This window comes from Triturus cristatus, chromosome 5_2 (assembly GCF_964204655.1).
Source record: "Triturus cristatus chromosome 5_2, aTriCri1.1, whole genome shotgun sequence".
Lineage (NCBI taxonomy): Eukaryota > Metazoa > Chordata > Amphibia > Caudata > Salamandridae > Triturus > Triturus cristatus.
Window position 1 is genome coordinate 392,305,051 of NC_140588.1, and position 6,884 is coordinate 392,311,934.

Genomic DNA, 6,884 nt, shown 5'->3' on the forward strand with positions numbered 1-6,884 from the left:
TAGTCAGGCTAGCACCAAACCTAATGGGAAGAAAGCTACTCCCAGAACAGATTTTGAGTGACTACAAAGGAGGGAAATGTTCATTACCATGGTCACATCTCTGGGTGGGCACGCACACAGGTTCTGCACAAGGAGAAGTTTCCCCATCCTTAATTTGGAAAGTGAGGGACACCATGGGATTGTTTGCAGCAGGGCAAACAGAACTGTTGCAAACGTTGGTAGGGCTGCCCCAGGGATCTTTTACTCAATTGGTTAGCAAGGGTTTAAGAGTCACTACCACCCACTAGCTGGCGACAAGTACAAATGTGTCATCCCTAGTCACTATTCTCAAAACACTCACCGGACCTGGAGAACAGCAGAAGAGGACGGGACCTGCAGTCTATGACCTTAGAGGAGTCCTGAAGGACTGGACCTGTTCCTTCTTTTACCAAAGTCAAAGAAGTGGATTCCAAGGGTTATTTGACTGACCTCCAAGGACACAAGATGCAAGCCCCCAGCTGACCAATGGCAGCTAGATCCGGATAGGACTTTGCTTTTGGCCTCTGCCCGACACCCGGAGTCTAAGCGACTTCCTCTGAGATTTTGGGGGCATTAGAAATGTACTGCTGTGGTTGTTTGGGATCCAGGAAAACGTTTGGAAAGCTTTGAAAACATTTCCTCCAGAGCTTCAGGAAACCTGCAGGAAAAAATATCCAACCAGCAGTTCGCCAGCATCAAACTGAATTTCAACTTTGTATCGCTCAAGGTTCCAAGCACCTTTGAAAAATTCCAATCTGTGTTGGGACTTAGAACATTTTCAGCAAGAAATCTCCAAAGCTCCATGGCACCTGCGGGACCAGTCTGTTTCAAGTATTCGGCCTTCGATTCAAGAGCAAAAGGCAGCTACAACTTCAGTGATGGCTTGCTCAGGGAGGATTTTTCTCATCAAAAAGTGATCTTTCTGCCTTGGAACTTGGAAACATTTTGACTTACAGACTAACTGTGATCAAGCCACTTATTGCATCTGACCAGGCATCCATCTCAGTCAACCTCTAACAGTGCCTAGGTCCCAGTTTACTATTTCCATAGAATAAAATTGTCACTATCATCATCATCATAGGCTTTATTTCGATATAGACAATATCTTAAAAAGCAGTACATTTAGTACAGAACAGTAAGAGAATAAAAGGAGCCAGTACATTAACAAGCAATTCATATTACAAATGACCCCAATAAATTAAATAAAATCATTTAAGAACAAATTAAACAAAATAGGAACGCCTAGATGATCTAATGCGCCATGCCCAACCCAGGAACTTAGCTATACCACAAGCAAATAGTGGGCGGGGATCATTTTTTAGAACACGTAAGGCATCCTTAAAATGCCTTGTCCCAAGTTCTCTGCATAGTGGTTTTAACCACCTACTGCGGGGAAGAGCATAGGCTGCACATTCAAAAAACAGGTGTGGGATTGACTCTATCCTATGCTCACAAAATGGGCACATATCGATGGTTTGAGCCGAGGCCTTCCACCTAGAGGTAAGTTCCCCTACAGGAAGTAGGCCTATCCTGAATTGAAAGTACAATGCTCTATCACTGCGCTTTATAATGATGTCCAAATAGGGTTCGCAAAGGGGCATATCTTTTACTAATAGGAGGTCCTGCACAAATTGGAATTACCAGATCTACTATCGGCTACCCAATTCCAGTATAATTTCATTAGCACAGGTTTAGGGGGGGCAGTTCTATTAACCCAGGCATTACCGAGGCCCATGTTGAAGAGAAGACGCTTGACTTCCCTCAACCATTGTATCTTAGACCAGCCCGGTGACTCCAACACATCAGTCAGGCCTTCCGCGAAGCAAGACAGCTCTGGGACTCTCCAGATTCTTGCCCATAGAAGGAGAGGGCGGAGTCTAGCCTGATCACCAATTGATCTGAACCCCATATCCAAAAGCAGTGGGAGTGTTGGGGTACTATAAGGAAGTCCCATTAAATCTTTCAGAAACTTATTTTCCGAGCGAGTCAGCTGGTCCGCCCTATGTGTACCCCAAAGTTCTGCCCCATATAAAACTGCATTAACGCCCCTTGCCCTGTAGATGTCAAGAATTGTTACAATAGGTTTTAGGGTTGAGGCACGTTGTTCCTTGAGAAGGACACCCAAGACCCTTTTATGGGTCAACAACATCTTTTGTAAATGACATTCCCAACTCATCGTGTCACAGAGGCGGATGCCAAGATAGTCGAACTCAGTAACCCTCTCTAAAGGGACAGCATCTAAAATTGGTGGTTTGACTGTCTTTTTCGGGGGATTGAGAACTAAATACTTAGTTTTCCCAGTATTAATAACTAGCCCCCTTGCATCACAAAAGGATTTGAACCTAGATAACAGGCTCTGCAGGCCTACAGGGGTCTTGGAGATCAGGAGGGTATCATCTGCAAATAGAAGAGTAGGTATTTTTCTACCAGCCAGGGATGGTGCATCTGATGGAACTTCCGATAAACATTCCACCACTCCATTTACATACAAGGAAAACAGAGTGGGGGCTAAAACACACCCCTGGCGTACTCCTCTATTTACAGGTATTCGATTTGTTTTTTGACCCTGATTACCCCACCTGATCTGGGCAAAGTTGTCGGCATGCAACTTTATCAATAGACTTAGAAAGCTTTGAAAACATTTCCTCCAGAGCTTCAGGAAACCTGCAGGAAAAAATATCCAACCAGCAGTTCGCCAGCATCAAACTGAATTTCAACTTTGTATCGCTCAAGGTTCCAAGCACCTTTGAAAAATTCCAATCTGTGTTGGGACTTAGAACATTTTCAGCAAGAAATCTCCAAAGCTCCATGGCTCCTGCGGGACCAGTCTGTTTCAAGTATTCGGCCTTCGATTCAAGAGCAAAAGGCAGCTACAACTTCAGTGATGGCTTGCTCAGGGAGGATTTTTCTCATCATAAAGTGATCTTTCTGCCTTGGAACTTGGAAACATTTTGACTTACAGACTAACTGTGATCAAGCCACTTATTGCATCTGACCAGGCATTCATCTCAGTCAACCTCTAACAGTGCCTAGGTCCCAGTTTACTATTTCCATAGAATAAAATTGTCACTATCAGCTTTTTTGTGCTTTTTTCATTTACATCTATAAAAATGCATATGTTTGGTTCCCCTTATTGGAATTTTGTCATGTTGGTCTTATTTTACTTCTAAACGTTTTCTCTTTATTGAATAATTGATTGTGGAGTTTTTATGCATTACTTTTTCTATTGTGTATTCACTGCTACAATACTTTAGACATTGTCTTTAACTTAAGACAGACTACTTTGTGTCTCATTACCAGGGTTTGAGCACAGGCTTATTTAATTTGTGTGGCATCTAGCAGGTGGTGCCTTATCCTTTGATGGCCCAGTGGCAAACGTTCTGGGAAAAAGTAGCTAAGGAAAAGTCTGATGACTTGAGGACTTCAGTTATTGCCAACCCACTTGGATTCCTCTTAGTCTTTATCAATGAAACATTGACCCAAGCCAGGGTCCTCAGATTAGTGACCCCATTATACACAGGACCACGTGACTGTTTACACAAGTCACATAATGACCGCGTTCCCTACATCAGCTTGTGGATTGTTAAATGTAAGATCCCTCCCCAAACACAGCGTGGAAATTCAGCTGACGCTGGAATTCCATGAATTGGATGTGTTATTTATGACAGAAACCTGGACACACTTAGAGTGCGATGTAGAACCAGGCTTGGCTTGTCGGCCTGGGTATAAAATCTATCACAAACCTAGATTGAGTGGGAGGGGAGGAGGAGTCGGTGTGATTTTTAAAGAATCATGAAATATTGTCACAATAGATATTGACGTAATTGAAGGATTTGAAAGGCTAGGATTTGCTATTAAAGATGCTAATGGTCACATATTGACGGGGATGGTCGGTTATAGACCCCCAGGGGCTATCAGTGTGCAGTAGCAGCAGTCTCTAATTGAGACTATTAGTAACGTGGCTGCCACACATACCAGACTAGTGATTTTGGGGGATTTCAATCTTTGGCTCAATGGAACCCTTGATTATGGCTATAACAATGTTCTCAAATCATGTGTAGGTTTTAACCTATACCAGCGGGTTGTCAAAGCAACACATAAGGGAGGACATACACTTGATCTAATTTTCTCGGATATAATAATCAAGCAGCCAGTATTATAAGTAACTATGTCAGGAGAGACTGGATCACCCTCTTAAGAAAGAGAGGTATACCCCCTGTGTTTTATCTTGAGGACTGTTTCTCGATAGATAAGCAGATAGAGGAAAATTATGTGACCTTTTGCTCACAGATCACTTCTACACTGGATTTAATTGCCCCATTAAAAAAACATGAGTGGGCAGACCCTCGGCCCCTTGGTTTAACGACAAATTTAAAAAACTGCAACTTGACTGTAAGCAGGTGGAGAGAAAGTGGAGAAGAGCGTACGATGACAAGGACAAATACACTTGGAAAACTGTGATTACTGGTTATAAGAAAGAAATAAACATTGCTAAAGCAGAGTATTTTTCCAATGCTATTCTGAATGCTCCTAATAAATCCAGAAGCATTTTCAATATACTGAATAATTTAATCAGCCCTGACTGTGCCAAGAACCACCAGACACCTCCCACACAAGACCTTGGTGATAGTCTTGCGAGGTTTTTCAGTGACAAAATTAAAACTATCATTGACAACCTCGGTGGGGATTTTATGCAAGCTGAGTTAGAAGACCTAGAGGTCAAGGGCACTATTGGCATCGATTTGAGTGGCACAGGTAATATAACTAGAGGGACAGAGACCCAGCTTATCAATACCTTAACTAATTTCGAGATACTGTCAGTAGAGGACTTTGGTAAAGTGGTTCTAGGTATTTCTTCTGAATCACCTTTGGACCCTCTGCCACAGAAAATTTGGAAGGAGTTTGGAGCAGAGCTGTTCCCTATACTCCAACTTATTTGTAATCAGTCTCTTCTAAGTGGAGTGGTACCAACCTGTTGGAAACAGGCATTGGTGACACCTCTCAAAGAAATCCACATTGGACCCAGCCTGCCCTAAAAATTACAGGCCGATTTCCCTGCTGCCTTTCCCAGCAAAGATTGTAGAAAGTGTGGTTAGCAGAACTCTCTAGAAATATTTGGAAACCAATAAGACCTTAGAGGATGTGCAATTTGTTTTTTGGCCTGCTCATGGCACTGAGACTGCTTTGGTGACCGTGATGGATGAGCTTCAGATGCGTGCAGACAGAGGTCAAGCAGCAGTTCTTATTCTGCTTCACCTGTCTGCCGCGTTCGACACGGTCAACCATGCTATCTTGCTGGGAAGGCTCTGGGAGGTAGGAGTAGCAGGCTTGGCCTTGAGCTGGTTTCAATCCTTCCATTCAGAGAGGAGACAAGCGGTGGCCCTCCCTCCTTACCAGTCTGACTTTATTAACATCACACATGGCGTGCCTCAGGGCTCTGCAATCAGCCCGATTTTATATAATATCTACATGAAACCCCTGATTGCAGTCTTAAGGGCGCATAACATTAACATCGTAAATTATGCGGATGACACGCAACTGATTCTCTTCTTAGAGGGAGAACAGTCGACATCTCTGGAAGTGTTTCAAGATTGCCAGCGTGCTACAGCTTAGTGGTTGAGGGAGAATTCATTGCAATTTAACGTCGGTAAAACCGAGGTTCTCTATTGCTCAGTGGGGAAGGTTCCATCTGTGCTGCCTGTAAATTTTTGGCCCCTAGATACATCTACTGTACTGAGGCCCGTTGAGAAGGTACGAAATCTGGGCATTATGTTTAACACCAAACTGACGTTGGAGTCACAGGTTAACAAAACTGTGGGAAGCTGCTTCGCTATCATTAGAATCAAAGCACTATATTAAGCAGATTGGATTATTGTAATGCGCTGCTGTTGGAGTCCCCGAGATATCTAATAGATCGACTCCAGAGGATTCAGTCAACAGCAGCCAAGTTAGCCTTGGGGAGGCCCAGAGGTTCTCCTCCTCATCGGCTTTGGCGGAGCTGCACTGTCTCCCGATAATGCAAAGAATCCAGTTCAAATCCCTCTGCATAGTTTTTAAGGCCCTGCATGGGTTTGGACCAGTATCTATGCAGAGGAAGTTTGCCTGGTATGTACCTGAGAGAAGCCTTCGCTCCTCCTCAGCCAGATTGGTTAAAATACCAAGATTCAACAATATGAAATCCGGTAGCAGAGCCTTCAGTGTATCTGCCGCCAGATTATGGAATAAACTCCCACTAGAACGGAGTCAACTGAGGGATCTTCTCCCTTTCAGGAAGAGATTAAAAACCTTGCTCTTCCCCAAAGCATAATCTGTTGTCAGTCTTCCGTGTAGCATTACTCGCATTACTCTTACATGCACTTTTAATGTCAGCGCCAGGATGCCTGTTAGGTGATAGAGCGCTTTATAAATAAGATAAATAAATAATGTGCCCAAATGGATCGCAGATGCAATTTACATTAACAGCATGGATTATGCATTCTGTGAGCTGTTTGGTTAGGGTTGCACGTAAAGAGGTGTGCACAGAATTCAGATCCAATATTAACAGGTAGAATGGGGAGAAGAGTGGAGACTTACTCCTCCTACCCCGCCTACAGTTGCATAATAAATCTTTATTTGAAAGCTAAAATCAGTACATTTCTAATGTAGGCAGATTGGTCTGATGGTTGGACACTGTGCTTTTGAGGCCTACATATGTAATCAATGCTCTGCTGTTGATACTAAACAGTTGTGTTGCTTTTCTTTCAAAACAATAAACAACTAAAAAGGACATTACATGACAAATACATAAATTACATGATGCCAGCATTGCCTTGAACGAGGGTCATACGGGTGCATGAAGAGATTTAAGCATAGTATTAAAAGTCTGG